Below are 19,847 nucleotides of genomic sequence, written 5' to 3'. Positions count from 1 at the left end.
AGATCCTTAGATTGTCGCCCTGTGCAAGGGCTGACCCAGCACAACACACTCACATTAAAATAGTGATTCAGGGCTTCCCTGGTGGCTCAGTGGTGGAAAATCTGTCTGCTGGTGCAGGAGACCCGGGTTCAATCCCTGATCTGGGAAGACCCCACATACCCTGGAGCAACTAAGTCTGTGTGCCATGGCTATTGAGCCTGTGCTTTAAGGCCAGAAACCATAACTAGTGAGTGCCTGCCCTGCACTGCTGAAGCCCACATGCTCTAGAGCCTGTGCTCAGCAGCAAGAGAAACTATCGCAACCAGAAAGCCACATCCTTCAACTAGAGAGTAGCCCCGGCTCACCACAGCTAGAAAAAAGCCTGCACAGCAGTGAGGACCCAGCACAGCCAAACAAAAAAAATTATTAAAAAAAAAAAAATATTGGTTCAACTGTTTGAAAAACAGCATTAATTTTAAATGCAAAACATCTGCAGGCTATATTCACAGAGTGAGACACCAATGTCTAACCTTACATATAAATGAGGCACAAACACTCAGCTCAAGGCAATTCTGTCTTTTAAAAGTTCAGCTGGAATTTTGCAACCTCCCACGGCCTAGTTAAGAGTCACCACTGGATGTTAAAACCATCAAGGTTAATGAGGGATTTCATATGGGGAGACATAACCCTACTCACCTTATGTTTCTGGTAAGTGATGCAATAGGAAATACCCAGGACCACCTGTGAACTCTTTCTGCAAAAATCATTCAACCCAAATATAATCATGCATCCAGACTAGAGGTCCAGCTCACAGGAAATCCAAAGATTAGAGGAAACCATTAAAGGCGATTACAAGGAGGTAGGAAATTCTATTGGACAAATGGCCTGATTTTCCCAGAGAGGAAAGGGGAGAAAGGGATTGGTATAGATTCAAAGAAGTTTAAGAGACACATCAACCAAAAGCCATGTGTCAACTGTATTTGGATCCTGATTAGAACAATAATGACACCTGGAGGAATCTGGACCTTGTCTATGTATTAATGGCTATGCTTAGGAATTACTTTTGTTACATGTGGCAATAATTTTTTGGCTATATATTTTTAAAACCATTATCTGTTGGTGATACAAAGAAGTGTTTATGGATAAAACAATATGATATCTGGGATTTGCTTTAAAATACTCTGGGAAAAGAGACAAGGATGAAATTAGATGAGCTCAATGTGGACAATTATTGAAGCTGGTGATGGAGAGGTCAGTATATAACTCACTCTACTTTTATGTTTATTCAAAAACTTATAAGATAAAAAGAAAACAGACGCCCAGCATAAAGCCCAGGTAAGCAGGGAGCCCTTGAGACAGATGGGGGGAGCCTTTTCGACAGATGGGAGGAGCCCTGGGCAGCTGCCCAGCCTGTCTGCTCCCTTCTCTGGCATCTGTTCAACATCAGACTTTGAGTCTCTGCCTTGACATGCAACTATGGGCTGCCTTATTCTATCTTTTCAATTTTTCCTTTTAGCAAACTCATTGAGCTCTGCTATGTGGTAGGGCTGGGAAATAATTGAGTATATATATACATATTATATATATATATAATTTTAGGATTCCAATTCCAATGTGTGAGTTTTTCTCCCCACATCACCATACAAGTCTCTGACACCAGTTGAGTTGAAAAGGAAAAAAAAAAGAGGAATGAGTTTTTTCTTTCCCTTTCCTGAGAACAAAGAAGATAAAGAGAACAGTGAGCAGGCCTGAGCATTTCTAGTTTTTGTTTTTTTAACTGCTGCCAACTCTGCATGTCTGTAACTAAGTTTGCTTTTCTGCCTCCTGACTCTGCAGGAGCTATGCTTTGCACCTATTTTCCTTGGACTCTATGCTAGATACAGCCTGCATCTGGTGTTTACCCTTACAACACCCTTCCCCTTGTAGTCACATATGAGAAAGGAGGCCACGGAACCACCAGCCTACCAGCCTCAGTTACTGGGTTACTGATGCCAGCCTGTGCTGTCTTTGAAACAATGCAAGAGAACGAAACCAAGATCCTAACACCTTGGTTGCTCATCGCCAGCTCCTGACTGTGAACCCTCATCTTACATAAGTCCCTAGACTCCTCGTGGAGGCAGGGGCCCAGTTCCTGAGGCATGAGCTTACTATGTGCCCCTCTCCATCAGCTGAGAATTAAAGCCACCTTTCTATTTCCTCCAAACTCTGTCTTCATATTTTTCATTCGACTTCAGTGGCAGAGAAAGCCAAGATTTTGGCTGGCAACAGGTGTCCTCCATTTCAACTCAGTCCTGACCTTGGGGATAGCATCAGATCCCACGTGGCAGAGGCCCCACTCTAATTCCACCACCACCACCCTCCTCCGATTCATACAACAACCCCAAGTCCAGGTTGTCTCCTCTGCTTGTGGCCAACTGGCTATAGATCAGAGGTTCTAGCTGTTACTGAACCAAACTTAGGCCCACTCCCTGCCTGCTGTGCAGCAAAGCCGACGCACTGACACTGTGTCGTGAAGGGAACCACTTGATCGAAGGGCCAAGCCAAGAGTGTGGGCAGCTAGTGTTCCAAAGACCTGAACTCCCCCAAGGCTTTTAGGGAAGGGCTTTTAAAGGCAACATTTGGGGATGAAGGCTGCAGGGTGCATGACTTTCCTCTGCTTGGTGGGTGATGAGGTAACAGGGTTATGTTTCAGGAATCTTGATCATCAGCCTTCTGGTTTGATGGTGGTTTGGTTTCTATGTGCCTGTATTTGGCATGCAGTCACGATCCTCCACCTGGATTGGTGGGGGTAAGGGGTTTAGTTCCTGCAGAACAGCTCAAGGGTACATGTCATATTGTTAAGTATATCCCTTGAGGAGGAACTTGGAGCCTCTGTTTTATTGCTGAACTCTCGTTTCTTGACTACTTTCCCTTTGTTCCTGCATCCTCTCACTTCCCTAATTAGCAAACTGCTTCACTCTGCTCTTTGGAACTCAGAGAAGGCCTAGGAGACTAAAGCCTTTATCTGCAAGCAAGAGAAGAGATGGCACAGAGGGGCCTTTGTACCAGGAGGTCCCACGGGCTTCTGTTTGTTTTCAGTGACATTCTTCAGTTGGCACACCTCAGTAGTTTAATATGGAAGCCAAGTTGGTTTGGGGCTTATTTATCTGAAAGCTGTAAAGACAAGCAAGAGATGCCCACACAGCACAGTTTGAGTTTTGATGGGAGAGGGAGTGACTTTCTCCCCAAACTGCGGAAGAGGAGCAGAATATGCCACCCCCAAAATATGCCATTTTGCAACACTGATTATTCTGAATGGTAGGTACTTGAGAAACAGCCAGTACAAAAGGACACCCTGACCTTCCTTAGTGTCCCGAATCCAAGAGATAAATCTTCCTTGTGAAGGTACCCTTCCTATAGTAGGAGGGTTAGAGCTATGTTGATCACCAGATACAGGGAATTTAAGGCCAAGAATGCTACATAAACAAGACTTGTCACTTATTCAGCAATTTACTACTTTGAGACCAAACTCCTTCATCTTTTCAGTTCTTCCTAAATTTATTGTTTCTTTGTCTAAAAGATATAAAAGCTTCTAGCTTTGATCATTTCTTTGAGTCTCATATTTTTATGGGGCTCCTATATATACATACAAAATTAAATTTGTTTTCTCCTTTTTAATCTATCTTATGTCAAATTAATTATTCGACCAGCCAAAGAAACCAAGAGAAAAATGGGGAAAATTTTCCATCCCTACACTGATATCCCTGACAAAGTGTGATTTCTCTAAGACGTTCTTGAATTAATAATGGCAATGGTTCTCCCAAGAGGAAGGTGGTTGTTACTAGTATTCAGTGTAAGGGGAGGCTCTGGAGAGCCGATGGTAGGAGTAAGTTTTCTGACTTTGTTGTATTTCTTGCTGTGGAACTGTGAAATCCTTCGGTGTCAGGGATGAGGAATTTCATCTTCATGTCCACTGTGTCTTGCACTTGAAAGTGTCTTAAAAAGAAAAAAGATGCACAAGTGGGAGCGACAAATTAAATTTTACCTGGGGCAAAATGAGGACTGCAGTCTGGGAGACAGCACCTCAGATAGCTCTAAGAGACTGCGCCAAAGAGGCAGTGGGGGAAGGTCAATATATGTGATTTTGGTGAAGGGGAGTTTCATATAATCAAGCACTTATTTTACAGAAGGTCTTCTGGTCATGAGGAGCTGTTGTCACCATGAAGGGATTTAGTGCTTTTCTAGATACAAGGATGTGAAGAACTGACTCATTTGAGAAGACTCTGATGCTGGGAAAGATTGAAGGCAGGAGGAGAAGGGGATGACAGAGGATGAGATGGTTGGATGGCATCCCTGACTCAGTGGACATGAGTTTGAGTAAACTCCAGGAGTTGGTGATGGACAGGGAGACCTGTTGTGTTGCAGTCCATGGGGTTGCAAAGAGTCGGACACGACTGAGTGACTGAACTGAACTGAACTTAGAAGCAAGGAGGTGCAAGGACTGGGATCCTGAAATCGGTTTCTGAAAATATCTAACTATCCAAAATCTCTTCCACCAGTTTCCCTGGAGCACAAAGTGCCTCATTCTCCATCTCGAACTCCCTTTAGGGCTTGTTGATGTACAACAGCTGCAGTAACATATGATTCAATCAGAAAGATTGCAGAAAGTGAAAGTGTCAGTCCCTCAGTCATGTCTGACTCTTTGCAACCCCATGGACTATAGCCTGCCAGGCTTCTCTGACCAAGGGATTCTCCAGGCAAGAATACTAGAATGGGTAGCCATTCCCTTCGCCAAGGGATCTTCCCAACCCAAGGATCAAACCCAGGTCCCTTCCATTACAGGTAGATTCTTTACCGTCTGAGCCACCAAGGAAGCCAGTCTCCACAAAGGCAGATGCAAATGACCTTGGCTAGCACCGATTTGTAGTTGACAAAAGGTAGAAGAATATGCCATCCCAAAACATGACTCTCTGACATAAGGATTATTTTGAGAAATGGAAGATACAATAGAGGCTCTGAAAACAGAATAGTTATCACCCTTTTGTAAGAAACATTTACATTCAAAGGAAATCTCTACTTGTAAGCATATCTGTCTCTTGCTCTGTACCAGAAAGAGAATGGCTATAAATCCCTACAAACTTTTATCAGTGGAGAAAGCTTGACTTCAATCTGCATGACCTACCTTTGACCTCTTTCTGATCACATTCTATGACTGTCCCCACTCACACTTTCCTTTCTTTTGTTGAAGATGATGGTATTTAAGCTGGTGGTTTAAGTCACCTTGGGAAATTTCCTATTTTTTCCCTGGATATTTTCATGTACACATGAAGTATACATGTTAGTAAACATCTGTTTATCTTTCTTTTATTGGGGGCTTCCCAGATGGTATAGTGGTAAAGAATCTGTCTGTCAATGCAAGAGACTCAAGAGATAGAGGTTTGATTCCCGGGTCAGGAAGATCCTCTGGAAAAATAAAAGATTTCTTTCATTAATCTGTCTTTATTAAAAGAGGTCTCAGCCAGGAGCTTACAAGTGTAAAAGAAAACTAATTTTTCCTCCTCTACACTCTTCACAGCACATAGTAGGCACTCAGGAAATGTCCTTTGAACAAATGAGAGACAGAAGGTGCTCTTGCCTCTTTAGTGATTAGTGTCGGGCTCAGTGCACAGTAGGTGCTCAAGGAATGCTTATTCAATGAAAGGCCGAAAGAATGATTTTTCAGGAAATTGAAAGCATTTTGAATGATTTTTCCGGAAATTGGAAATTGAGAAGCATTTGACTTGGAAAAGGACAGAAAAGGACTGATAAAGAGGCTTTCAAATACCTTCCATTAGACTCACTGCTAACAGACTTGCTTCCAAAATGTTAATTTCCCCTTTGATACAGGGCCTCTCAGAGCAGATTAAGATGTTTACCAGCAAATCCCTGGAGGAATCCTGCAGCCAGCACCCAGGCCCTTGGGAGAGAGCCCAGGAGCTCTGAAGTGTTTGGCCTGGGGCAGGTGGCGGCCCCATGACTGCGGGTCTCTTCTCCCACTGCAGCCAAGTGGGATCCTGCCGAGCAATCCTGGCTACAAAAGCCCCTCTGAGCCCCCCATTTCTTGTTTGCAGAAGAAGAATTCCGGCTCCTAGGCCGTCCTCGAGTTTCAAATAACAGACTGATCCGTCATTAGGGAAGTGAGGGGAGGCAGAAACCAAAGAAAAGCAGTCAAGACAAAATAACTCAGCAATAAAACGGAGTCCTAGTTCTTTCCCAAGGAAAATACTCAACAGTCTAATGTGTGTCTTTGAGTTGACCTGCAGAAACAAAGGCTTCCAACCACGTGGGAGATGATGACTACAAGTTGAACACCACGCAGACTGATTGGAACCAGAAGGCTGATGATCCATGTCCCTGAAATATCACCCTGTTACCTCACCACCCACCTATCAGAGGAGGGCCTTGCACTCTGTAGCCCTCATCCCAAATGTTGCCTTTAAACACTGTTCCCTGAAGACCATCGGGAAGTTCAGCTCTTTTGATCAGGGACCGTGCATCATGCTTGCTGGGCCCTGCAAACAATGCTGTACTTGGTTTCACCACAATGCAGTGTCAGTACATTGGTGGGCGAGTGGGCCCCAGTTTGGTTTGGCACCACTGCCTTCTGCATCTGTCAGCAGGGAAGAACATGAAATTCTGCTGACCATTTACTTTAAAAGGATTATTCCCTGCAGTATCTAATTTAGTGGGCTTCCCTAGTGGATCAGTGGTAAGGAACTCACCTACCAATGCAGGAGATGTGGGTTTGATCTCTCGGTCGGAAAGATCCCTTGGAGAAAGAAATGGTGTCTTACTCCAGTATTCTTGCCTGGAGAATCCTACAGATAGAGTGATTCGTGTAAAGAGTCAGACACGACTTAGCAACTAAAGAACAGCAACATATCTAATTTAATCCATATAAATAGGTGGAGAAATGTTTCCTTCCTCCCATCTCTGTTCTTTGGCAGCTCTAATAATTAAACTGATATAAGGCAGATAAGCAGGAGAAAAACACATTAAAGCTTAATAACAGGTACATCCTATGCCCAGAAGATACTCAGAAAGACTGAGTGACCCTCCCAAATGGCCCAAGCCTTCACCATAAATACCATCTTCAGCTAAAGACAGCGGAAGCTGTTGCAGTGGGGAGTCAGTTACAGAAGGCGACCAGGAAAATACAGTAAACAAGGGCATGGCTGCGAGGCAGATTTAGGTCATGGCCCTCCCCCTTGATGAGCATTTCTAGAGAGACTGTGTGGATCGCAATAAACTGGAAAATTCTGAAACAGATGGGAATACCAGACCACCTAACCTGCCTCTTGAGAAATCTGTATGCAGGTCAGGAAGCAACAGTTAGAACTGGACATGGAACAACAGACTGGTTCCAAATAGGAAAAGGAGTACATCAAGGCTGTATATTGTCACCCTATTTATTTAACTTCTATGCAGAGTACATCATGAGAAATGCTGGACTGGAAGAAACACAAGCCCAAATCAAGATTGCTGGGAGAAATATCAATAACCTCAGATATGCAAATGACACCACCCTTATGGCAGAAAGTGAAGAGGAACTAAAAAGCCTCTTGATGAAAGTGAAAGAGGAGAGTGAAAAACTTGGCTTAAAGCTCAACATTCAGAAAATGAAGATCATGGCATCCGGTCCCATCACTTCATGGGAAATAGATGGGGAAGCAGTAGAAACAGTGTCAGACATTTTGGGGGGGGGGGGCTCCAAAATCACTGCAGATGGTGATTGCAGCCATGAAATTAAAAGACGCTTACTCCTTGGAAGAAAAGCTATGACCAATCTAGATAGTATATTCAAAAGCAGAGACATTACTTTGCCGACTAAGGTCCGTCTAGTCAAGGCTATGGTTCTTCCTGTGGTCATGTATGGATGGGAGAGTTGGACTGTGAAGAAGGCTGAGTGCTGAAGAATTGATGCTTTTGAACTGTGGTGTTGGAGAAGACTCTTGAGAGTCCCTTGGACTGCAAGGAGATCCAACCAGTCCATTCTGAAGGAGATCAGCCCTGGGATTTCTTTGGAAGGAATGATGCTAAAGCTGAAGCCCCAGTACTTTGGCCACCTCATGCGAAGAGTTGACTCATTGGAAAAGACTCTGATGCTGGGAGGGATTGGGGGCAGGAGGAGAAGGGGACGACCGAGCATGAGATGGCTGGATGGCATCACGGACTCGATGGACGTGAGTCTGAGTGAACTTCGGGAGCTGGTGATGGACAGGGAGGCCTGGCGTGCTATGATTCATGGGGTCGCAAAGAGTCGGACATGACTGAGCGACTGAACTGAATTGAACTGAGAGTCATCCAGATTTTCCTGGTACAGGGAGGGAGACACTCTTACAAATGGAGATTTCCTTTATAAATGTCAGTGTTTCTTACAAAAGTGAAACTCCTTCAGAACCTCTCTCAAGTCTGCTGCTTCCTTCCCTCTGGGTACATAATTTTACTTCAGATTAGGAGAAAAGACTTAAATTTTTTTCCTAGCAGGCTCTGCATACCAGCTTCTAATCTGGCCAACTTTTGACTTTGCTGGTGTCAATAGTTGCTAAGTTGTGTCTGACTCTTTGTGACCACTTTTGTTGTTGTTAATAGTTGCTAAGTCGTGTCTGACTCTTTTGTGACCCCATGGACTGTAGCCCACCAGGCTCCTCTGTTCATGGCATTTCCCAGGCAAGATCACTGGAGCAGTTTGCCACTTCCTTCTCCAGGGATCTTCCCAACCCAGAGACTGAACCTGTGTCTCCTGCATTGGCAGGCAGGTTCTTTGCCATTGACCCATGTGGGAAACCCAGAACTTTTGACTTACAGAGCTACAAAAAAAAAAAAAAACAAAAAACAAAACACCTTTAAAATATATAATCTCGTTAGCAAGAGCAAGGTGGAAATCAAAAATTGATGCTTTTGAACTGTGGTGTTGGAGAAGACTCTTGAGAGTCCCTTGGACTGCAAGGAGATCCAACCAGTCCATTCTGAAGGAGATCAACCCTGGGATTTCTTTGGAAGGAATGATGCTAAAGCTGAAGCTCCAGTACTTTGGCCACCTCATGCGAAGAGTTGACTCTGGAAAAGACTCTGATGCTGGGAGGGATTGGGGGCAGGAGGAGAAGGGGATGACAGAGGATGAGATGGCTGGATGGCATTACTGACTCCATGGACATGAGTCTGAGTGAACTCCGGGAGATGGTGATGAACAGGGAGGCCTGACGTGCTACGATTCATGGGGTTGCAAAGAGTCGGACACGACTGAGCAACTGAACTGAACTGAGCTGGGACAAAGAGTAAATATTTCCAACAGTATTAAACAATTCCATGGATCAACAAAACATCCTCAAAGAAGCTGTAAAAGTTATTAGCTTCCCGAGATCCAGAGTCACTCTCAAGCAGAGACAAAAGAAAGAAGCAACAGCTTGCACGTCCCAGGGAGGTGGAAAGCCCAGCCAAGCTTGACACGAAAAGAGAAAAATAAGAAGGCAGTAGCTGTTCCTGGGGGAGAAAGGCTCAATGACCAATGGATCTGGATTTGGAAAGGGAGGGACAACATGAAATTTTATTTTCCTTTCCCGACTGGGTGCTGAAGACAGAGATTTAGGGAAGCTGATTCTGGGTACAATTCTCACTCTTGGCCAGTTTTGGTCAGCTCTTCCCAGATCCCCTCTGCAGGCTCCGAGTGGGGTTTAAGGCAGAGAACACAGATTTGATATTTACCAGAGTTTGGCAAGATTTAAATTTTTTTTTAAATTTTAGTTTCCCCTTGGGTGTTTAAGGGAATATTGTATCCACTTACTAGAGAATTTCTGAGTCATCAACTCTGGGAGGGCCCCAATGAGGGCCTTCCTTTGAAGCTAGACTTTGGGGTATCTGTGAGGCTCTTAGTTTGGTGGATTTTTGTTTCAGGTCTTGTAATTGCTAAGCTTTTATTAACCTTTTGTAGCAATATTTTAAATGAAGCTATTTGGGGATTTCAAAGCCTTTTAGAAGGTTCTGCATACTGATAAAATAGGTATCCCATTCTGTTTGTTTAATTGGGGAATTCTTACTTTCAAATGCACTTCTTATGATGTAAATGAGCTTACCTACAAAACAGAAACTGACTCACAGGCATTAAGAACAGACTTGTGGTTGCCAAGGGGACAGGGGGATGGAGAGAGATGGAGTTAGGATTAGCAGATGCAAACTATGACATATAGACTGGATAAACAAGGTCCTACTGTATAGCACAGAGAGCTATATTCAGTATCCTGTGATAAACCATAATGGAAAAGAACACCAAAAATAATGTATATAAATATATATATATATGTATAACTGAATCACTTTGCCGTACAGTAGAAATTAACATCGTAAATCAACTATTTTTTAGTAAAAACATATTTTTTAAATGCACTTCTTATATGATTTTATCTAATTGGAACATTCCTTTTAATGGCCGTTGTAACTCTAGGTTGTTTTTAGTAAGATTTGGCCGTTTTTGTAGATATTTACAGCTTCTGGGATTATAGTTCTTAGACATAAAATAAGCAGATGTGCCAGAAAGTGGTGCACTTGACTGTTTGGAATTAAATATCTCATCTCTTTTAGTTAGACTTCATCTGCACAGAAGAAAGCAAACACATGTGTGCCCCTTAAGCAGCCAGCAGTGACCCGTTACGGCAGCCTGTCCAAGAAAAAGGGCGTCTGCATGCCACCCACAACTCCCTAGATCAGTGGAACCTGGCACTGGGGAAAGGATTGAACCAGTGGACCTCAAGCGAGGCACCAGAGCTGCCTCCGAGGGTGCCCAGTGTGGAATCTGGGACCAGAATGAAGGGCTGGAATTTCCAACCCAATGGGGAATGTAGTCCAAACTAGCAGAAGCTCCCAATGTGGAATTAGTGATTCCAGACAAACAGGGAACTGACTGGAAAGCCAATGGTGTAAGGAGCTTGATGCAAAGACGGCAGAGCTCAGAACCAAGATGAACTTACCTACAGCCCTCAGGAACAGTGAGAAAGACAGTGAATTCAAAAAAGGCTTTGTGGGTACCACGCCTGCCCTCCTCATTGTCCCTGAACACTATCAGAAGTTTACGCCAGACACCTCTGTCACTGCCACGCATCTGTTGAAAAACAAAATTCAACTGAGTAAAATTTAAAGATCTAATTGGCTTTATTGAACGATTCGTAAGTCAGGCAGCATCCCATCCAGCAAGCAGAAGGGAGCTCTCAAGGGCTACAGAAAGGGAAAGGCTTTTAAAGGCAATACAAGGACATCATAAACAAAAAAGATTTCAGGCTTGGGTAACCTACCCTTGGGGACCTATGTGGCAGATGACCTCATCTTCCTTTGGGAGATGGAAAAGATGACCTCACTGGTGCTGACCTGAATATTCCGCACTGACTGGTTAGGATTGCATTCCTGGGGATGGTTATAGCTGCAATAAGGTTAAGTATTAAGCCTTGGATTTAGCACAAGTGACTCCATCTTCTGGCTCCTTGGTGGCTCAGACGGTAAAGTATGCAAGAGACCTGGGTTCAGTCCCTGGGTGGGGAAGATCCCCTGCAGAAGGGAATGGCAACCCACTCCAGTGTTCTTGCCTGGAGAATCCCATGAGAGGGGCCAGGTGGGCTACAGTCCAGGGGGTTGCAGAGAGTTGGACACGACTTAGAGATGAAACAACAACAACCAACAATGATCTGAATCTTGGAGGATGGGAGGGACACAATTCAGCCCATAGCAGAAGAGGCCTAAGAATGGTGGCATTTTAGACATCTGCAGGGGAGAGTTTGTGGGTGGGATATCAGCTTCCTGAGATCCCTGGAGAGATTCCTTTCTCTGAGCCCTGATGTGTATGATTCTTCGTCTGTAAAGTGAGATTATACACCTTCCTTGCAGGGTTGCTATGAGCAGACGAGAAAACATACCTAGAATGCTTAGTGCAGGGCCTGGCACACAGCAGCGGTTCCTATTATTAGAAAGGTGAAGTGGAGTCTATTTCCCGCCACTTGAACATGGGTTGGTCTCAGGGCTTTGGCTGATGGAATGTGGTGGAAGCGACACTGAATTTCAGGGCCTTGAGAGGCATGGCTGCTTCCACTGTGATTCTCTTGGACTTCAGACACCCCCACGTGAATAAGCCTGAGTTCGCCTCTTGGAGGATGAGGGCCAGGCCAAGGAGCTCAGAGTTGTCACACTCCGGATACACGAGTTCAATTATTCTGGACTATCTGGCTGCCCGCTGACCAGACTTATGGGCAAACCCAGCAAACATGAGCCTGGCTGGCCTAGAGCAGAATCATCACTCAGCTGACCCACAGGTTGGTGAACTGAAGGCAAAGATTGTGGTTTTAAGCATGACACTTTGGAGTTGTTGCTTTTTAATCCAGTAAGATAGGACTTCCCTGGTGGCTCAGAGGTTAAAGTGTCTGCCTGGAATGCAGGAGACTAGGGTTTGATCCCTGGGTCAGGAAGATCCCCTGGAGAAGGAAATGGAAACCCACTCCAGTACTCTTGCCTGGAGAATCCCATGGAGGGAGGAGCCTTAGGCTACAATCCATGGGGTCGCAAAGAGTCGGACATGACTGAGCGACTTCACTTCACTTCAAGATAAAAAGTAAGTAGCAGTGCTATTATCTGCCCATCTGAGTGGAGCGTGGGGATATGTAGTCTCTATGTGGCAATCAGGGTGTTTGTCTCTATTGTCAAACTAGATAATGAAATGACATCTGAGCTGGTATTGAAGTGTGCAGCTTGGGAATTGTTCTGTCACCTTGCGTTTCTTCCCTTCAAATGTTTAATTGACACAGATAATCCATGCATAATTCTCTTTGTAAAAACTAGCCTGTGGGCTTTGACCACATCTTCCCTCTAGCTTTCTTTCCAGGGGTAACCGTGGTTACCATCTTTGTGCATTTGCGTTTATATCAAGGGAGCCAAGAAGACTGGACTGATACTGTCTTGTCACACTGGTTTTCTGCAGCTTGTTTTTTAATCCAGTGTTCGCATCTTGGAGATTGTTCACTTCCGTGCAGCTAAATCCTCTTCCTCTTTAAAACTGCTCTTCTTATATCATGGATCAATAGACAGAAGTTCCAGTTTATTGGTATTTCAAGCAATGGTGTAATAAAGTCTTTGTGTGTATTTTCTGTGCATACGTGGAGAGATTTCTCCAGAGTAGATATAGCTGGAGGTGGAATTTCTGGGGGACAGGGCTGTAAACACATTCGAAAGTTACACAGCTCATTCAAATCTGTCCTCATAGGTGACTCTAATTATGTTCACGTCTCATTATCCATACCCTTTACAATGTATGATATTATCCTTAATCTTTGCGTGTGTGCTATGTGAGCTCACTCAGTCGTGTCTGACTCTTTGAGACCTCATGGGCTGTAGCCCACCAGGCTCCTCTGTCCATGGGATTCTCCCAGCAAGAATACTGGAATGGGTTGCCATTTCCTCCTCCATGGGATCTTCCCCACCCAGGGATTGAACCCGAATCTCCTGTATTTCCTGCATTGGCAGGCAGATTCTTTACCACTAGCACCAACTGGGAAGCCCCGGTCTTTGGCTTTTTGGCTCAACTGCCAGGCATGGGAGGAAGCTTTGCTGTCTCACTGGTTCAGCCAGTGGAAAAATGGACCAGTCTTGCTTTTCTCTTCTTTGTCATATCCACAGCTAGATGAGCTTATTTCTTTGTGCCATGTCCATCTCCTTGTCCAGGATCCAGCACACAGCACATGCTCAGTAAGTCTTTGTGGCAGGAACTCCCACAGCATCACCATCCCTGCCTGAACCACACCTGTGCCTCCCAGGTATGCACAGTCCTGTCTCCAAGGTTAACTGCTTCCCCACCACCCAAGAGCTCCTGAGAGGAGTCCGCTATGCACGGCCCTGGCATCTCTTGAGAGAAGGAGAAGAGGGATTTTGAAGCCCACGGTCATTGCCATGGTCACTAGGATGAATGTGCTTGCCGAGGGTCGGGGAGCGGAAGGGCAATATCAGCATTCAGGGGAAGGGGAATCTGGGAAGGCAGGGAGCTCACCTTCAGAGGATCAGAGTTCTGTTCTTCCTTGTCCTGATCTGGGCTGGGGACATCTCAGGTGCTCTGCTTTAGGTCTACATGTAAGTGGTGCCTATTATAGCTTTGAGGAAAAGTTTCCTTTTCCTAAAGGAAATCAACCCTGAATATTCATTGGAAGGACTGATGCTGAAGCTGGAGCTCCAATACTCTGGCCACCTGATGCAAAGAGCTGACTCATTGGCACAGACTCTGATGCTGGGAAAGATTGGGGGCGACAGAGGATGAGATGGTTGGATGGCATCGCCAATTCGACGGACATGAGTTTGAGCAAACTCCAAGAGATAGTGAAGGACAGGGAAGCCTATTGTGCTGCAATCCATGGGGTCACCAAAAGTCAGACATAACTTAGGGACTGAACAGCAACAGTCGTTCTGAGGATGGGGTTGTGTCTACCTGACCTGACAACCAGGCATCCCAGGCTCCTGTGAGCACACGGCGAGTCCCTCCTCTTCTACTGTGTTCTTCAGCAGTTAGACTTAGGCAGCAACCTGGTCCCTGCATCCACGCCCGGTAGATACACACAGCCTATCTTCTGCCTGGACTGTGTTTCCACGAATCAGTCACCTCGAGTCTGTGAATCTGAAGGACACGAACCCCTTGGGGATTCTTCCTCCTCTCCCCTTTACCCCTCCTTCTCTCCATTCTTCAGAACAATATTTATTGAATGCCAAGTGTATATCAGGCACTGCGGTGGGTACTGAGCACTCAGATGGATAAAGCAAAGACCTAGTCTGGGACACAAACATCATACGTAGTTTGGGGTCACAGCCTGTGACACATGAGGGAAGGGAGCAGCAACACCTACAAAGCAGTCTGTTACAGACGAGGCGGTCAGGACGCCTGAACAGGGCCAGCCGTGACACTCCAGAAGGAAGAAGGTTCTAGGCAGAGGGGCTGAGGCCAACCATTCGCAAGATGGCTCCCAACCCCAAATAAAGACACCTTTCTGGAGGAGAGGCTGGATCCTATGGGAGCCCAGTGGGGTGGGCTGTCTTGGGGTTGAGGGCTGAGTCAGGTGACCAGTTGTCCTGGTCTGCCCAGACTCAGGGACTTCCCTGGACATGGGGCCTTTAGCACTAAAATCAGAAGGGTCTCCGGCTGACCGGCTGAGTTAGTCACCCTGGGGGCTGGGTACCGTGCAAAGCCTCTGGGGGAGGGAGGGTTGTGGCTGGTCCAGGAAGGGGGTGGGGCTGAACCAGCAGAGGGAAAGCACGCATGGGGGACTTTGTCCCTGCGTCCTGCATGGTTTGTTTCTGGAGGGACTGGCCCGGTCTGCCGGCCACCGATGACCAGTCTGAAAATAGCTTTTGCTTTCCTCTGGGTTGCTGCACTTGGAACTTATTACGCAGGCTGTTGCATGTCAACAATGGCTTTATTGCCATTCCGGCCCGCCTTCCATGGTTTGGCATCTCTGGAAAGGGCTAGGGGATGTGGTTACTGTCATCCCCACCAGCCGGCTGTCTGTGCCCTCCTGTCCTTCCTCACACGGGTCAGAGTTCACCCCTTATCTTCCCAGAAGCTTCCTGGGGTGGCAGTCATCCCCAGGGTCAGGAGGAGCGGCAGGGAAGGGAGGGAGGGTGGAGGTGAGGAGGCCTGGTTATCACTACAGTGTCAGCAGCTCCCGTTACTGAGCTCCACGTGGTACCCCCAGGTACTGTATGTTTAGGGTGCTGTCTCTTTCATCCTTAAAACCATCCCCTGAGAGAGGTGCTTGTGTGAGTCACCTCTGCTCCCTGTAAAAGATCAAAACACCTTTAGCAGCTGAAAGCAACACCAATGTAAGATTTTACAGTTCTGGAACTAGAAGCCCAAAACCAGTTTCACTGGGCTAAAGTCAAGGTGATGGCAGGGCTGCCTTTTTCTGGAGGCTCCAAGGAAAAGCCCTTTGCTTTGCCTTTTTCAGCTTCTCAAGGCGTCCACATTCCTTGGCTTGTGGCCCCTTCCTTGCATCCGTCCTTCCTCTTGCTTCCCTCCTCCCATCTCTTACTACTCACTCTGATCCTCTGCCCTCCTTCTATAAGGACTCTGAGATTATATTAGGTCCCCTGGACAACCCAGCACCATCTCTCATCTCAAGATCTTTAATCACATCTATGCAAGGGCATTCCTGGTGGCTCAGCTGGTAAAGAATCTGCTTGCAGTACAGGGAACCCAGGTTTAATCCCTGGCTTGGGAAGATCCCCTAGAGGAGGAAGTGATAGACCACTCCAGGATTCTTGCCTGGTAAATCCCATGGACAAAGGAGCCTGGCGGGCGACAGTCCAGGGGGGTCACAAAGAGTCAAGGCACGACTTAACAACTAAACCACCATCGCCACTCAAGGTAACACAGTTGCAAGTGTGAGGGGCCGGGATGAGCACGTATCTGGGGGCCTTTATTCAGCCTACCATAGTGCTGTTCCTTCTGCCATCTATAGATGAGGAACCTGAGGTGTGGACACTGTGTGCTCTCTTGCTCAAGGCCAGGCCTAAGACTGCAATCAAAACCCAGGCTTCCACTGAAGCCACCACACTGGCTCATAATGAGAACTAAGAAGTGCCCTCTTCTCTGGGACAGATGTAGCCCATGGCAGGCACATGGCTTGGTGAGTGGCCCAAGCTGGATATTAACACACCAGATGCCCCTTAGGCCAAATGCCTTCATTTCATGATAACCTGTGCAGCCTTATGTGGCCACCAAGGTTGCCTCTATGGATGTTCCCTCTTAACCCAAGGACTGGTGGGTGAGTTATTTGGGGTAAAGATGGAGGAGGTGGATGTGGGGTCACCTTCCCTGTGCCAGTTAGCACAGATCTCCAAGTCTCAGGCTCCTAGGAGTAGCTGCCCCCAAAGATGGCCAAGAGGAGAGGCAGAAAGAGCTATGGCTGTGCAGGCGTTTTGTAGCTGTGATTAACATTTGCCTAGTAGATGCCTAGGAAAGCAGATTGCCCTCCATAATGCAGATGGGCCTCACCCAATCAGTTGAAGGCCCTAAGAGCAAAGACTGAGGGAATCCTTTCCCGGAAGAAGAAGAAATCCTTCAGGCTGAAGCCTAGAGACCCTGCCTGAGTTTACAGCCTGTTGAGTTTCCCAATAGGTTTTAGACCTGCCAGGTCCCACAACAGCATGAGTTGATGCCTTAAAATAAATCTCTCTATCTATATTCCCTTGGTTCTGTTTGTCTGGAGAATCCTGACTAATACAGAGTCTACGTGGCTCTGTGCTGAAACACAGTCTCCAGGGAGAGTGGGCTCTGGCCTGAGGCTTGTACCCACTTCCTACACTCCCTCAGATCCTGCACATCTGAGCTCCAACCGATGACCCTCTGTTCATCTCACAAGTTGCCCTCAGCAACTGGGTCCTGAGTCCTAAGGGTGCAGACCCAACCCTGGGTCCTAAGGGTGCAAACACCTAAGGAGGCAGTTGTTAGAAACACTCACCACACAGACCTAGCAGAGAGCAGAGTCCTGGGGTCCCGAGCTAGGGGTGTGGTCTACAAGGGAGAGTGGGGGCTCTGGGTGGACAGGCCTCTTTGGGCCCTTAATCCTACAGGGCATGCACAGGAGAACAGGGAAGGGCTTTTTGTTTTATTTCAGTTTATTTTTACTCAAGTATGGTTGCTATACAATAGTGTATAAGTTACAGGAGTACAATATAGTGATTCACAATTTTTGAAGTTTATACTCCATTTGTAATTATTCTCAAATATTGGCTATGATCCCTGTGCACCTTGTAGATTATTTAAACCTAATATTGTGTGCCTCTAACTCCCCTACCCCTATGTTGGCTGTCTCCTCCCACCATCTCCCCACTGGTAACTAACTAGTTAGTTCTCCGTACCTATGAGTCTGTTTCTTTTTTATTATATTTAATAGTTTGTTGTATGTTTTCGATTCTACTTATAAGTGATATCATATAGTGTTAATATTTGTCTTTCCGCTCTCTCTCCTGGACTTCCCTGGTGGCTCAGAAAGTAAAGCATCTGCCTGCAATGCAGGAAACCCAGGTTCTGTCCCTGGGTCGGGAATATCCCCTGGAGAAGCAAATGGCAACTCACTCCAGTGTTCTTGTCTGAGAAATCCCATGGACAGAGGAGCTTGGTAGGCTACAGTCCACAGAGCTGCAAAGAGTCAGACACAACTGAGTGACTTCATTCACTCACTCACTCATTCACTCTGTCTCACTTATTTCACTTAGTATAATACCCTCCAACTCCATCTATGTTGTGGATATACGCCCAGGAGTCTGAATATATGCCCAGGAACTAGATTATATGGTAACTCCATTTTTGGTGTTTTGAGAAGCCTCCTTACTGTTTTACACAGTGGTTGCAACAAGTTACATTCCCATCAACAATGTATGAGGGCTCCCTGTTCTCCACATTCTCTCCAACATTGTTATTCGTGTTCCTTTGGATGATGGCCATTCTGACATGTGTGAGTGATATTTCATTGTGGTTTTAATTTAGGGTCAGGGCCTTTAAAATGTGGGCTCAGGAACAGGTTCCCTCTTGCCTGGCCTAGCATGGGAGTACTGGCACGAACTGATATGTGCTCACCTCCTTTGAAGTCGGCAGCCAACCTCAGTTCCTCCACCTCTTTCTTGTCAAGAAATTCAGATTTTTCTATCGCTGTTGCTGTTGGCAACTAATTACATTGAAATTTACAGCATTGTGCAGGCTGAAGGGGTTCCTGGATGAGCTGAGACCATTTGGCTTACGGGACCTGAGTTTTTGATTTATGTGTGTGATGACCTCAAAAATTCACTGAACTGTGTGCCTATGACATGTGCATTTTCTGTGTGAGTATCATACTCCAGTACGAAACTTTATCAAAACAGAGTGTTGCCCAGGCACATCAGAAGAGGTCTGCGGGCTAAGATCATCTGACGGTCCACCAGTTTGGACCCCGGCTTTAATGTCTGCTTGGCATTTGCAGGGCAAGGTCTGGGCACAACAAGGTTTGATCAGTTTTCTCCCTGTGGGACAATAATCTGCTGAAAGGCACCAGAGTTCCTGCTGGTGCTTCCTGCAGGCACGTTTTCTCACCCCGGTCTTATCCACAAAGCAACGGACACATACCTGGAACCCACTTGCCCAGCTGGCCAACTCCACCTGCTCGCATCCCTAGAGCTACACTGCCCTCTGCTGGTCCCAGCTCACAGCATTTATCCATCTTTCCAGGCCCCACAAACCTTGGTGCCCTCTTGGGGCAAATTTGGAGAATGAATTCACTGCATTGGAGTTTTCTGGGCAAGGCAGGATTTTGCATGGGTTTCCAGGGAGTGGAAAAGTAAGCATTAATACAGGTACGAACACACATACATACTCCCTTCCCATAGGGGGTCCCACAGGTAGGGGAAGGGAGAGGTTGTTATAGCTCTTGCCAAATGCTCCTCTGAAGACAGCCAGAGCTCCATGGGACGCCCCTTGACCCTCCAGGCCGAAGTGTGTGATTAAGAGCTCAGATGCCACCACCTCGGAGCCTAGTGGCCCCCAGGGCCCTCCATCACTGTGCCTGATGCCCCAGTGGAATTAACAAGGGTCATCACAGGTTCATTCTGCGACCTCAGCTGAGCTAGTCACACTGCACTTTCATCCTCATACTTGACAAATAAAGCCTCATCTCTTCTTCTTCTTGCCCCACTCATAATAAAACAACCCTAAGGAAGGGAAGTCTTGAGTGGACATAAGGACAACTTTGCAGGTGACTTGGCTCAGTTCAGTTCAGTTTAGTAGCTCAGTCATGTCCGACTCTTTGCAACCCCATGAACCGCAGCACGCCAGGCCTCCCTGTCCATCACCAACTACTGGAGTT

The 19,847-nt window shown here is 46.3% G+C and overlaps 1 long non-coding RNA gene across 1 annotated transcript in view; it reads right to left on the bottom strand.

Annotated features, from left to right (window-relative positions):
- LOC121817124 (uncharacterized) overlaps positions 1 to 6,870 on the bottom strand; it is a 49,156-nt gene extending 42,286 nt beyond the window's left edge. The window contains exon 1 of the long non-coding RNA XR_009597133.1: positions 6,724 to 6,870. This is a non-coding gene — a long non-coding RNA (uncharacterized LOC121817124). The remainder of the gene's footprint in view (positions 1 to 6,723) is intronic.
- Positions 6,871 to 19,847: the final 12,977 nt, after the last annotated feature.

This window comes from Ovis aries, chromosome 18, assembly GCF_016772045.2.
Source record: "Ovis aries strain OAR_USU_Benz2616 breed Rambouillet chromosome 18, ARS-UI_Ramb_v3.0, whole genome shotgun sequence".
In the NCBI taxonomy this organism is placed as follows: Eukaryota; Metazoa; Chordata; class Mammalia; order Artiodactyla; family Bovidae; genus Ovis; species Ovis aries.
This window is presented reverse-complemented; position numbering and strand designations above follow the sequence as displayed.